The sequence below is a fragment of the Lissotriton helveticus genome, chromosome 4_1 (assembly GCF_964261635.1).
Source record: "Lissotriton helveticus chromosome 4_1, aLisHel1.1, whole genome shotgun sequence".
Classification (NCBI taxonomy): domain Eukaryota; kingdom Metazoa; phylum Chordata; class Amphibia; order Caudata; family Salamandridae; genus Lissotriton; species Lissotriton helveticus.
Genome location: NC_136063.1, coordinates 1527056689 through 1527071418, shown reverse-complemented (window position 1 = coordinate 1527071418; position 14730 = coordinate 1527056689). Strand labels below are relative to the sequence as shown.

The following is a 14730-nucleotide window of genomic DNA, read 5'->3' as shown; positions in this document are numbered from 1 at the left end:
CCCTGAATGAACTGGCCCCAGTACAGACCCGCAGCCGAGCCAGAAAAAGACCATCTGCCCCATGGTTTTCTGAATCCCTCAGACTCCTCAGGCAATAAGTGAGGAGGATGGAGAGGCTCTGGCACTCAGGCTGGGACCTCAAGAACAAGGAAGCTCACAAACTACTGGTCAGGAAATACAAGGCTGAGATTGTGCAGGCCAAACAAGATTACTTTGTGGCCATGACAACCTCGCTCTCCTCGCCGAAGGAGCTTTTCAGAATCGTTGACTCCTTAGTCAACCTACAAACTCCTGACCCTGTTGTACCCTCGCAAGATCTATGTGATAAAATTGCTTCCTTCTTTCACACCAAAATACAGGATATCTACCTGGCTCTTGAGGAACAAAGAGCATCTATCAGTGGGCCTCCTGCTCGGGTTGAGATGAACATGACTACCACAGATATCTCCCTTCTGAGCACCCTGGACTCCTTTCCCCCGCTGGTCTTACAAGATCTGGAGTCCTTGCTTAATAAGACTAAATCTGGCTCCCCCCTGGATACCTGCCCACTGAAAATCATTAAGCAGTGTAGGGAAACCTTCCTACCGCCTCAGCTACAAATCATGAATCTAGCTATGAGAGACGGTGTCTTCCCCTCGGAGTGGAAGAGTGCAGTAGTGAAACCCCTGCTAAAGAAGGCCTCCCTTGATCCGGAGGTCCTAAAAAACTTCTCCCAGCCCCTGCGAAGATGCTTGAGGCACATCTAAACAAGCATCTCGCTGCCTTCGTGGAAGACTCGGACCGTCTGGATTTTTCCCAGCACGGATTCAGGAGGGAATACAGCACTGAGTCGGCCCTCACTATTGTGCTTGATAAGATCCGCACGAAAGTGGATGGGGGCCAGACCGCCCTCCTGGTCCTGTTAGATCTTACTGCGGCCTTTGATACCCTCTCCCCCTCAATACTTACATCTCGTCTGAGGGAAGTGGGGGTGAAGGACGCAGCTCTAGATCTACTGACCTCCTTCCTTGACGGAAGGGAACAAAGAGTCAAGCTGGGGGAGTTCCTATCTCCATCCCGACCGGTGCTGTGTGGGGTCCCGCAAGGGTCGGCTCTTAGTCCGACCCTATTTAACATCTACGTGACCCCACTAGCCAGACTAATTAGAACTTTCGGGATGGAGGTAGTTTCTTATGCAGATGACACCCAAATCCTCGTCTCTCTTTCCCATTCAGATGTACCAACTGCCTCCAACTTTAGATCTTGCATGGAGGCGGTTGGTCAGTGGATGATCCAGAATTCACTTAAACTGAATGGGGAGAAGGCTGAGGTGATGGTGTTTGGAGGGAAAGAGAGCATCTGGTCAGCCAGCTGGTGGCCTAACTCGCTAGGAGAGTGCCCTTCCCCCACGACATCTGCTAAGAATCTTAGGGTGATGATAGACCCTGCCCTGGATATGGGCAGACAGGTTAGTAGAACCATCTCCACCTGTTGGGGCTTAATCCACACCCTGCGAAGAATTAGGAAATATCTCTCTCAGCAATCCAGAAAGCAAATAGCTGTCGCACTTATCGGCTCACGACTGGACTACTGTAATGCACTGTATGCGGGACTAAACAGGAGCCTGCTGCAGCGCTTGCAGGTAGTCCAGAATGCCGCGCCCAGATTTGTTCTGGATGTTCCCAGACGCTCCTCGGCCACGTCGGCCAGGAAAGCGCTGCATTGGCTACCGGTAGAGCACCGAGTACGGTTTAAAGTCCTATGCATGACCTATAGAGCCATTGCAAAGAACAGCGACACGGGAATTGGTTCCATCATCTCCCACTACACTCCTGGAAGGGACTTGCGCTCCTCCAGGAAACTGCTCCTGACAGTTCCCCGCATACGAAGAGCCAAGTGGGGTGGCAGGGCCTTCTCCACCCTGGCCCCTAAATGGTGGAATGATCTCCCTCTTGATCTCAGGTCCCTACCCTCCCTACAGAAATTCCGAAGTGCCCTTAAAACTCGCCTCTTCCTGCAAGCCTATGTGTAAGGATGCATGTTTCCTTTTTTAGATGTTATTGTTAGGCGCCTTGATACCTGCGGGTTATTGTTTTGCGCATTATAAATTTAAATAAAAAAATAGTCTGCCAGCAGATTAACCCAAACAGAAAAACAGTTGTGAGCATGGGAACCATAGGACGGGAGGGTGGTCCTTTTACCAGGTTGCAAATGGATTTCATTGACATGCCACCCCACAACAAGTTGAGGTACGTTCTTGTGATAGTCTGTTTGTTTTCAAGATGGGTGGAAGCGTTCCCAACACGTCACAATGATTCAGTTACTGTTGCAAAATTGCTTTTAAGGGAGATCATACCTAGGTACGGTTTTCCAGTGACTGTTGAAACTGACCGAGGCACACATTTTGAAAACAGACTATTACAAATGATTTGTGAAGCATTGAACATAAAACAGAAGCTGCACTGTGCCTACAGACCAGAAGCATCTGGTTGAGCAAATAAATGGTACAATTAAGACTAGAATAGCCAAAATGTGTCTAGCTACAGGAGTAAAGTGAACTGACGCACTTCCACTTGTTTTGATGTCTTTGAGAAGTACCCCTGATAAAAAGACAGGTCAGAGTCCTCATGATATTGTCATGGGTAGAGTCATGAAACAAGCATGTGTACCAGTTGGAAAATTAATAAGTATAAATGATAGCGTCATTTTGGAATACTGTAGGAATCTTTCTGACGTCGTCACTTCTGTGTTCCATCAGGTGGGAACTGATGTAATTACAAGAGACAAGGAAAAAGCTCATGATCTGTTACCAGGAGACTGGGTGAGGACAAAAATACACCGGAGAAGAAATTGTCTAGTACCCAGGTGGCAAAAATCAAGACAGGTGATTCTTGTTACGACAAATGCAGTAAAGTGCAAAGGATTGAAGAGGTGGATTCACGCTAATCACACGATTCGTGTACCAACACCTGAAAATCCTGACGAATGTGACACAACAACTGATTCAGATTCTGAAGAAGAACCTGAAAGAAATCCAGATCCTGAAGATCGACAAGAAGGTCGACATCTGGAGAATTCAACTGAGAATGAGGCATTGAATGAAGATTGTGAAGAAATTGTGATACTTGACTCAGAAGATGATAAAAATCTGCTAGAAATAGGAGCAGAAGAAGAATCTGATCAAGTGAAAATTCAAAATCAGCAGAGTATTGAAAAGCAGATTGGAAACTCTGAAGGCAGGAACAATAATTCTGAAACTGGGAAGTTGGAAGTGATCGAAGAAGAAGAAGAAGAAGAAGATGCAATTCCGAGTACCAGTTATAAGGATGATGTTCCTAACAGACTGAAACTGCCGAGTAAAGAGGAGCCTAGATTTAGAATCGAAATCTCAGAAACAGAAACAGAAGATAGTGATGAAGATTCTGAAATAAGAAATTTCAGAAAAAGAGCTTGGAGAGAGGAGTGTAACAAATCTGAACCAAAGAAGAAATTACCAAGAAAAGGTGATAAGTGGCCTAATGAAAATGAGGGCCTAAAATTCAAATTGGTAAACAGATCAAAAGAGCAGGTTAACGAAATATCAAGTCAGAAAGCAGAAACAGATAAGAAAATTCAAGCAGGGAAAAAGATTGAAGTGATTAGTGGCAGGGCAAAAAGAGTTGTAAAACCTAACCAGAAATACAAGTCCCCTGAGTGGACGTATATAATCATCCCTCCTGTGGTGGAGGTGAATAGTAGTAGTCAGGAAGATTTAGATGACACAAGTGGTAATGATTAAAATGGTTTCTGTAAAATTGTAAGGATTTGTTTTGGCATAAGGCTGAAGAAATTGTGTTAGGTGACAAGGTCGAAGAAATTGTGTTAGCTGAAAAATACATTTGATGAAAGACGTAAGGTCGAAGAAAAGCTGTTGGAAAGTAGGGTTTTCTTTGAGAGAAAAAAAATTTAAAACAGGGGGGTATATTTAGTGATTTTTAATTTTTGATTTTGATTGTAAGGCTTTTGTTATAAAGTAAGGATGCCTTAAACTAACAATAACTCGAGATGTTCAATCCTCAGGAGATGTTGTAAAATGTCTTTAATTTGTGTGGTTTTAATAATTTTGGTCTGGTTAATTTTAGCTGTCATTTTCCCTTTTGGAATTGAAATGGAAATGTACAAAGCTAACATGACAAGCAAGGCTATGGCTAAACAAGATAATCATGGTACAGCAGGCAAAACTAATAGAGTTATTGAGCATAACCAGAGATCCACCAAGATAGATCTGTTGGTGATTTTTCTAGTAATACCTTTTCGAAACTTCTTTCTGAATAGGTTAGAGTCATGGATGTTAGAGATTGCTACATTTCTGTGAAACTGCCTGCTTCTGTTTCGGAGGGAGTGACCTATAACATGCTTCCCCTTACTTATGGCATCACTTGCAGTGTAATAGCTAGTCTGTTTTATCAAACAGGTCGTTTGGAGTACTATTATTCTAATTTTTATGAGATTTTTGCAAATTTAAAAGTTGACAAAGGCTTGAATAAGCATAAACAAGCCAAACAGATGAGGGAATTTTTCATTGTAACAAATGAACTAACATATGAGTATGCTTTTAGAAACAATTTAACATGTAGATTGAGAACTGAAGAAAAGACTTTCTTAAACTTAGTTGAAGAGAGAAGAGCAATTTATAAAAGGAATGAGATGCTGAAACAAACCAAATCTAAGTTTTGGCAGATTGAGGACGAGAAATTCAATGGAAGAATTGAAAATGTTGCTATTCATATAGATAAATCAGTTAGTGGAAAGCTTTGTATTCGAAGAGACAATACGCTTTTTGACAACTATTTTGTAGGTGCAAGTCAGTGTGAGGATACTTATCAGATCTTGGGTGGATGGGGATTTAAAGGTGGCAAAGATCCAATTTTTCCTGGAATTTATTTTGTGTGTGGAGATAAAGCCTATTATAATCTCCCTGATCACTAGTATGGCACTTGCTATATCGGTTTAGTTTTTCCAAAGATTTTTCATGTAGATAGAAATGAAAAAGGTTCATTTGAGATTAACAATCATCTGAGTAGATACAAAAGAGAAAGTTTCTCAGAAATGTTGGGAGATATTTTTGGTGCAGTAATACCTTTGGTAGGAATAACCCTGAATGCAGTTAAAATCAGAAAATTGTCCACAATTGTTGACAGATTGTCAACTGATACTGCTGGTGGTTTTCAGTTAGTGAATACTGGAATTATTGCCAAGAGAACCATGGTTATGCAGAATCGTCTTGCACTTGACATTCTGCTGGCGAAAGAGGGAGGAGTTTGTGGAATATTACATGTTCAGCATTGCTGCACATATATTCCTGACAAGAGCAAGAATATTGAGATGTACATTAAAAACATCACAGAGCTTCATTCAGAAGTTGTTCCTGTAGAAGATGAAGACTTTTCAGAACATTTGAGTAAAAGATTTGCAGCAATCAAAACCTTGTTTCAAGAGATAGGTAGTTCAATTTTAGGCAAGATTTTGACTCCATTACTAGTTATAGTTTTCGTGATACTATTGTTGAAAATTAGTTGCATGCTGCACAAAAGAAAGAAATACCTTAGGGAAAAGAAGAGGATTTATAAGCTCAGAAAGGAACAAGATAAGGAAATAGAACTAGAAGAGTTTCGTAGATCACAATATGAGAGTTACAAGCAGACAGCAGAAACAGAACTTTAGAAACACTAATATAGTGAAAATCAAAACATGTTCTGGAATTTAAAATTTTGCTAAAATTTTGGCTGTAGTTTGGTGATTTTGAAATCACCAGATGAGGGAGTTGATGGAGCGAGCTTCAGAATAAGATTTTGTTCTGACTCGCAAAGTTAAACTTCCATAATAAAAATAACTGTACTAACTGATTTGTGGTGAATTATTTACCAACCTAGATTAAAATGCATATACATGACATAAGGGACTAATATATGTGCTCTTTGTTGCGTATGTAAGTGTGTTGAAAATAATAAAACTAGCCTTGTCTGTTGTCTTTGTCAGTATTAAATGCGGCTGTTTAAATAATGGTATGTGCTAATTATATGTGCTTACGTTAAGTCTTTCTGTTTCATGTGTGGCATAAGTTTGTGGAGAATTTTGTGGCATGTGCTTAAAGCTAGGTAACATTGGTTAATGGGTTAATAATTAGCAAAGGGGGTGGGTAACAGAATTAATTTCAATACTTTAATTAATTAATGTATTGTGTTTGTTTAAATACTCGTTACCGGGAGAGGGGCCTAAGGCCTAGCGTTAAGATGGTGCTTAGAATCCTGTCCAGAGTGGAGCCTGCACGTATTCCGAAGTGGAAACATTTGCCACCGACAGTTATAAAAAAATACTGATGAATGACTTTTGTGCAGGATGTGCGCTCTGAGAATGACAAAATCAAGGACAGGACGTGGCAAAACTGCCAAGTTAAGGAAGCAACGAACTGATTTCCAATAAATTGTTGCATTTCCGAGGAAGCTGGAGTCGCATGACTGAGAGGACAATGGTGTTTTAGAAAGCTCACTTTTGGATTAAAAAAGAGGTGATGATCTCACATGGACTGACATCTGTCAGCCAATTAGAACTTTGGATGGCAGGAAAAAGAATACTTTTAGCAGAGATTAGCTAGTCAGAGAAGGTATAAAACTTGGCCCCTTTGACAGAAGGGTGCTGCTCGCTTTCCGATTCCAGATGGGCGTGTCGTGCTGATGAACTTTCTTGGCGCACGTAAGGATAATAGGCCTAAATGATTTTTCCCTTTCAGGTGGAGCAAAGAATAGTTAGGGAAATAGCTTGAGGGTTTGGAAACTGTTATTTTGCCTTAATACATGTTTACTGATTGCTTTGAAATGTCAGTCTAATTGATCATTCCTTATTAAAAGTTGCATATTTGCTAATAAAATAATGACTTATTAAAGAAGATGCTTTCTCTTGAATAATAAAGATTAATAAATTAGATTGTTGAAATAAGCTGGTCTTGTTTATTCATGGTCTAGTTACCATCAGCTGATCCATTTACCTAGTCACTTAATGAATATGATAAATGCATAAAACCATGGTAAGAAATGAAAAACTGCAGATGTATATAAATGTGTAAATAGTTTGTGAATAGGTTCTGTTTAATTAGGTTACATGATTCAGTTGCCCAAAAATTGTCTCGGTAGTTAATGGGCCTTGTGAGTGATTTATGATTAATGGTGAGTATTATGGTGTTGGGTAGCGTTTGTGAGACAGTTTTTCTATAGGGGAGCTGGATCACCCCTTACACACGATTACCGACTAAAACCTTTAAAAAACTCATGTGGCAGTGAAAACCAGAAAAAATAGGACTTTGTGTACAATAAATGTATGAGGTAAAGAATGTGTGATTAAGTATTGTACTTTTAGGATGCAAAACAGTGCCTCATGCATTTCAATGTAAGCACTCCTATGAAGACAGAATACTCTTTTGAAGAGAGACAATGTCCACTCTATGTATATTAAATATAAATAGTACCAACAGGTAAAAGTACAGCTATGCTCTCAGTCTCCCCTATTCTTTTCAGCTGTGGCCTAAGAGTTAGTGCATAAGGGAAATTGAAGGAAGCTGTTAATGTTCAACATTTTGTTTTTCACCAATATAGTACTCTTTGATATCAGAGCCATTGGAGGGCTTGCGAAAAGACAATGGAACACTTAAGGCTGAAGTGGACTTGATCTATGGGATACGACGTGCTCATATTTTTTTTTTAAGTTGATAAAACACCTCCACTGCTTTTGAAAAACACAACCGTCCCTGAATGGTTATTGCCAACCTTGAGGTTCCACCAACTGAAAGCGAATGAAAGGAGGGGGAGAAAAAGAAGTAAAGAAACAAGCCTTCTCACCATGGTGCCTGCTAGCTGAAAGAAATGTAAATGTGTGGGACTGGTTAATCACTGAATGGAAAAGCTGCGTGGGACCCAGTATAGACTTTAATTGCTGAAGTCGCTTGAAGCTTCATGATGACAAAGATTGGTGATATTTGAGAGGTAACACAAAGGGGTTAGCAGCTGAGTTCTGGAGTGCTTACTTTTAATGGACACCTCCCAAAAAAAGTTTGCCCTTGGTATAGACAGATTGTGTATTATTAAGATATATCTCTTGAAAGCACTTGTTTTATATTAAACAGTAATTCTTTTTGTACTTTGCAGCAGCCGTATAATGTGTGAAATAACATTTTAAAATAATGATTTACATATTCACAGTGCTTTCTACACAGGCTTGGACTTCAAAGCACAATAAATACTAGTCACTACTCCCCGATGCGCCAAAGGGATCAAGTTCTGAAACGCTTTTCTTACAGACATCAGCACTCACCGAAATAACATGTTGAAATGTCATAGTGTAAGAGCATTTTCCACTGCTTAATTGACCTTGAATTTATATTTCATTTAAGGTGCGTACTTTATTTTATATGCAGTAACTGGGATATAAGACATTCCCACACTCACTTAACCAGATCCAATGTCACTCAGGATCACGGTTTCCATACTTTTTTATGCACTTCAACTTTTCAAGACAAGTGAAAAATAAATCTCTCTTAAAATCGACCAACCGTTAAACACTACATTTAGAATGCCCTTTGAGCTGAATAGACCGACATTAAAGACACAAAAACATTTCACAAACCATAATGGAAAAAAGTGGGGGATTAAAAGTCTGTGTATTGGCGGCAACTATAAATATCAATCTAGCTAGATAAAAAATCCAATGTTTGGATGGGGAAGATATGGATTTTGAGGTTTATGAACGGGTCTTTCAAGGTGTAATACACACAGTTCCATGTGGCCTAATTCCCTAAGGATTTCACCACAAAGGTAAATGTGTTGTACTTGCTGCTCAGTCAGTGTGAATTGATTTTTTCCTCGTTTGTTTACAACAGAAGGACATTCAGAAACACGGAGGAGCGCTCCGTATATGTATACTGAGGCATCTCCATACTATGATGTATGGCATACATGCAGTGGTAGAAGTGGGCGGGGACGGAAGGGCACGGCGTGCCCCTACTTCTAGAAATTATTCCAGTCCGTTCCCCTACTTCTTGCTTTCAAAAAAGCATCCCGGGACGGCAAGAATAGTTCTACCTAATAAAAACGATAACTTTTTTCTTTCAGCTTCCAGGTGCTGCTCGCACTTCTCTGTTGTACTCCAGAGGCTGCAGCAGCCCCTCCCTGAGCTCTCACAGGCTGATGGCAGGCTCATTGTCATTCCGATTGAGGCTGATTACCCCCTTTAGAATGAGAATGTACCCGCCCTCTGCCTTTAGCATCTCATGTGCCACTGAGATTGGAGTTAGTGATTACAGAGGAGCTTTCCCTGAAAGAGCGCTTTGACGCCTCGTTGAGGGTAGTAAGCACTATATAAATGCAATTACAATACAATGATTGTGTTATGTTATGTGAGAAGGCCTGAAAAAAATGCCTTCTGTGTATAGGGTTAATCAGATTTTTTTTCACTGATGCACTGACATTTTTTGCACTGTTCCTCAGGGATGCACTGACATTTTTTGCACTGTTCCTCAGGAAGGCAACCCAGTACAATGTAAAGAGACTGAGAAAAACTATTTGTCTCAATCTCCTCGTAAAGGGCCTGTGTGCTGCGGAATCTCTCGTTGTGACGCTACAGTGGCTCTGACAATATGATCCCCCTTGACACCTATACGACCAACTTTTCATGACCTTCCATCACTCACAGCGCAATTGGGGCAGGGCTTTAAGTGGGATGAAAAAACTGGGGGGCTCTCAAAGGGACGTGGCCAATATAATTAAGGATGTGGCTTAAAACATTTATGCTAAAAATATGTGCCCAGCGTAATGTGCTGCCTGACTTGTATTTTGCTGCTTCTGTTATTGCCTCCACATATATAATACAACAAATAACATTTCACCAACAACAAGCCAGGACTATTGGTTTTGTCAAAGGTTGTTGGTTCGAAAAGATAAATATACTACATTCATACAACTATGGCTTTGTTGTATATAATAGTAGTGATGGGACAAGAGAAGTGATGGGGCTGGAGCGGTGATCGGGCAGGAGTGCTGACCGGACAGGAGCGCTGACCGGACAGGAGCAGTGAACGAGCAGGAGCATTAAACGGGCAGGAGCGGTGACAGGGCAGGAAATGTGACGAGGCAGGAAAAGTGACAGGCCAGGAGCAGTGACGGGGCACAAGAGGCAACTGGGCAGGAGAGGTAACTGGGCAGGAGAGGTGACGGGGCAGGAGAGGTGACGGGGCAGGAGAGGTGACGGGGCAGGAGAGGTGACGGGGCAGGAGAGGTGACGGGGCAGGAGCGTTGAAAGGACAGGAGCAGTGAATGGGGCAGGAGCAGTGAATGGGGCAGGAGCAGTGAATGGGGCAGGAGCAGTGAATGGGGCAGGAGCAGTGAATGGGGCAGGAGCAGTGAATGGGGCAGGAGCAGTGAATGGGGCAGGAGCAGTGAATGGGGCAGGAGCAGTGATGGGGCAGGAGCAGTGACGGGGCAGGAGCAGTGATGGGGCAGTAGAAGTGACAGGGCCGGAGAGGTGACAGGGCAGGAGAGGTGACTGGTAAGGAGAGGCAACAGGGCAGGAGAGGTGACTGGGCACAAGAAGTGACCGGCACGTGACATGACAGTTAGGTGATGTGATGGGCAGGAGAGGTGACGGGGCACGAGAAGTGACGAAGCATTAGAAGTAATGGGGCAGGAGCGGTGATTAGGCATGAGCAGGAGTGGTAACCGGGCAGGAGCGGTGAACGGACAGGAGCAGTGAACGGGGCAGGAGCAGTGAACGAGGCAGTAGGAGTGAATGGGGCAGTAGGAGTGAATGGGGCAGTAGGAGTGAATGGGGCAGTAGGAGTGAATGGGGCAGTAGGAGTGAATGGGGCAGTAGGAGTGAATGGGGCACGAGCAGTGAACTGGGCAGAAGCAACGGTGCAGGAAAAGTGACGGGCCAGGAGAAGTGACGGGCCAGGAGAAGTGACGGGCCAGGAGAAGTGACGGGCCAGGAGAAGTGACGGGCCAGGAGAAGTGACGGGCCAGGAGAAGTGACGGGCCAGGAGAAGTGACGGGCCAGGAGAAGTGACGGGCCAGGAGAAGTGTCTGGGAAGGAGAAGTGACGGGGAATGAGAAGTGACGGGGAATGAGAAGTGACGGGGAATGTGATGTGACAGGGAAGGAGAGGCAACAGGGCAGGAGAGGTGACGGCTGGAGAAGTGACGGACTGGAGAAGTGACCGGGCAGAAGAAGTGACGGGCAGGTGACGTGACGGGCAGGTGACGTGACGGGCAGGTGACGTGACGGGCAGGTGACATGACAGGGCAGGAGAGGAGAGGTGACCGGGCAGGAGGAGTGACGGGGCAGGAGAGGTGACGGGGCAGGAGAGGTGACGGGGCAGGAGAGGTGACGGGGCAGGAGAGGTGACGGGGCAGGAGAGGTGACGGGGCAGGAGAGGTGACGGGGCAGGAGAGGTGACGGGGCAGGAGAAGTGACGGGGCAGGAGAAGTGATGGGGCAGGAGCGGTGATTAGGCATGAGCAAGAGCGGTAACGGGGCAGGTGTAGTGAACGGGGCAGGTGTAGTGAACGGGGCAGGTGTAGTGAACGGGGCAGGTGTAGTGAACGGGGCAGTGTGAGAAGTTGGCCTGATATATGATGTCCACTATTCTAGTGGGCACCTTGCAACAGTCCAAACAACCTTTATGGTGATGGTTGTAAAGTCAACCTTATAGACCAGCTATCCTAGTGGTAGCATGGACAAAGCAGTTTTAGGCTAAAACTTCAGAGAGCATGTGAAGCCAGCTGTTTTACCATATATAATCCCTTGAATACCAAATGAAAGGACACCACACACGGTATATATCAAATTTATATGTATTTATTACTAACACAACCCCTCTGCACTCTTTATGAGGTCAGAGTTCGAGATACAGCACAAGTTACTCAATAAGCATACTATAAGTTGCACAAATACAATTCTGCCCTAGGGGCCTCACGTACCATATACTGAATAAGTGGTATAAGAACCACTTCAGGAAAGGTGAGTAGGCCTAGGGCCTAGGAAATCGCTGGGGCTACACTCAGCAACCAAGGGATTGGAAGTAGGAGGCCCACGGGAAGCGTGTGCAGTGTATAAACACACACGCAGGTTACCATAGAGTTTCAATGGGAACGTAAAAGTTACGAAGTAGTAGATTTTGGACACTTCCGAATGAACTACGGGAAAACCCTGTTAAACTAGGACACTTGGATAGTTAATACCCACGGGAGCACCAGAGTACTCGAGTTACCTCACCCAGGGTAGCCGGGTGCATAGGTGTTCTTCCGTGTCGGGTTTCGTCGCTGTTTCCTATGGAGAGCTGCAAGAAAGCGCTGCAGGCGACCAGGAGAAAAGTGTCCGGGTGGATCCATGGGTAGATCGGAGTCGAGAAGAACCTGAAAGCAGAGGGGACAGAGTCTGGGTCACTAGCCAGTGACCAGGAAGGGACCAGGAAGGAACCAGGCGATGTCGAGATGCGATCAAGTGAAGAGGTGAAGCTTGTCTCGGCAGCCACGAGGACCAGGAGGCGTCAACGATGACCAGGAGCTGGAGTCAAGCTGTCCCATGACGGATCTAGCTGTTGGCGGTGCCGGTATCCAGATTGGACCCAACAAACCTTGGCAAATGCAATCCACGCAGGATGGGAAGATTGGCTTCAGTTCAGACCAGCAAGTGTGGGGAGCTTCTCCTTCACAGAGAAGCTGGAGCAACCCCGGAGCAACCAGGCAAGTGTAGTTTTACAAAGATGTCTTCAGAGGGCCTACTAGCCAACGGGCTAGCAACCGCGAAGACGCATTGAGCTGAAATACAGGCACCACGCAAATGCTGCTCGGGTCTGGGGCTTCTCAAACCCTAATGCACAACTTTAAGGGTACCTCAGAAGCTGCATAGGTAGCAAAAAGCAGGTAGTCCAGGATATCCGGTCTCGTGTCCGCCACGGGTCTCAGTTTTGCTGTGGATGTGGGTCGGAGTCAGAGAAGTCTGGAAGTCCAGTTCCTGCGTCGCTAAGTCTTCGGGTTCTAGCGGGAGCGTAGACAAAGCAAACTGGCAAGTTACTGTTGGTGCCTGTTTGCACAGGGTGGTCACTCCTTGACCACAAGGGAGATGTCTTCAGTCTTCCAGTCGATATGGAACGTCGAAGGTCCAAGAGTTTTGTTTCAGAGTTTTTTTCCAGGATAAATCTAAAGACTCTAGACACAGCTCCTAACTTTATACTAATCTAAGGGGCTGGATTACCTGCTAGGTCCCTCCTATGGGTGGAACCTGGGAAGGGGGTGGTTACACCTTTTTCCGTTTGTCCAGTTTCGCGCCAGAGCTGGAGCTGGAGTGCCCCAGCAACTGGTTTGAACCGGGCTATGCATGGAGCACCTTGTGTGCCGACGGCAGCAACGAAAGGGTTAAGGTAACATGTTGTTCCTGCATATATTTCACACGCTTTACATAAACCTGTATTCCCTATAAGTGTTTGCTTTTTCCTGAATTAAACCTCAAATAAACATGTTTATCCATTGTTTTAATTAAATAACGTTATAAGCTGTAACTGGTCAGTGAAATGCTAAACGTACTAAAAATTGGTATGTTTTGCTATTTCTAGCCACACCCCTGACTCCACCCACTGATTCAATCTTTGGTTATTCCTGCCCCCTGATTCTCCACCCACAGTTCCCCTTCTTTTTATTTCCCACTTCGACCACTGCATACATGCCAATAAACCCGACCCAGGAGGGAGGCTCCTGTAAGCCAAAATGTCTTCTTTTAGCGGTCCTCCGTTTACAATTGCCTCCACTTCAATACGTTAATTGGGAAAATACATATCCCAGATTATTTCTCAAAATCTCCTACTCTCCTGTTCTAAAATGTTGGTAGGTGTGTGTGGTGCTTCCAAATCAAATGCACGTGTAAACTGCAAGACTGGGAGGGAAATGGCCGAATGTATTATAAACAATATATTTATATAGCAAATTGAGAATATTCAAACATCTACTTAATCAGTCAGTTAACCCAGGGCTAACCTAAGAGAAACCGAGCACTGAAAGGGTGGAAATGAAGAGTAAATAAGGGCGGGGACCTTACAAACAAATCCGGATTGTTTACAATTATCCGGATTTTTCTTTTTCCCCCCAAGCCAGTCAACAAAGTAAACAACAGCGCTAATATAAAACACCTGCAATGGTGCCGTAGCGCTGGGAGAGAAAATGGCAGTTCAGACTCCGCGTTGAAAAAAACGTAAACACTGAGAAGGCTACACAGAGAAAGCGCTTCGGAAAAACGCAGTTCTGAGATCTGCTGCTTTTGTCTGTTCGTTTAGGGGAGGAGTTCCTTTTCCGACGACAAGGGATACAAACATTCCAAGGGAAACCATGTAATACACAACAGCCGCCCCCACCACAGTCATATCTTGGTATAAAAAAACACTTAGTCTAAAATATAAATAGTTCCAGACTATCTCGCATCACACTGCTCTACTGCATCGCTTCTCCCCTCCCGAAAGAGCTGAAACATATAAAGCTCCTAAGGTTGTTTAAATATGCTGTAAGGAGACAACTCCACTCCTTTCATGCTTTGCAAAAAAGAGCCTTATCCACCACAGAAACCGCCCGAAACTGAATAATTAAAGCACGCTTCCTGTCACAAGTGAAGACTGTACGAGCACCTTTTCTATAGCTTCCAGGCTACATGGCATCTGGCACGGAGAGCATACAAAGCGAACA

At 44.1% G+C, this 14730-nt stretch overlaps 1 protein-coding gene across 2 annotated transcripts in view; it reads right to left on the bottom strand.

Annotated features, from left to right (window-relative positions):
• ANKRD12 (ankyrin repeat domain 12) overlaps positions 1-14730 on the bottom strand; it is a 358273-nt gene that overhangs the window by 342629 nt on the left and 914 nt on the right. The gene's annotated exons all lie outside the window — the stretch shown is intronic.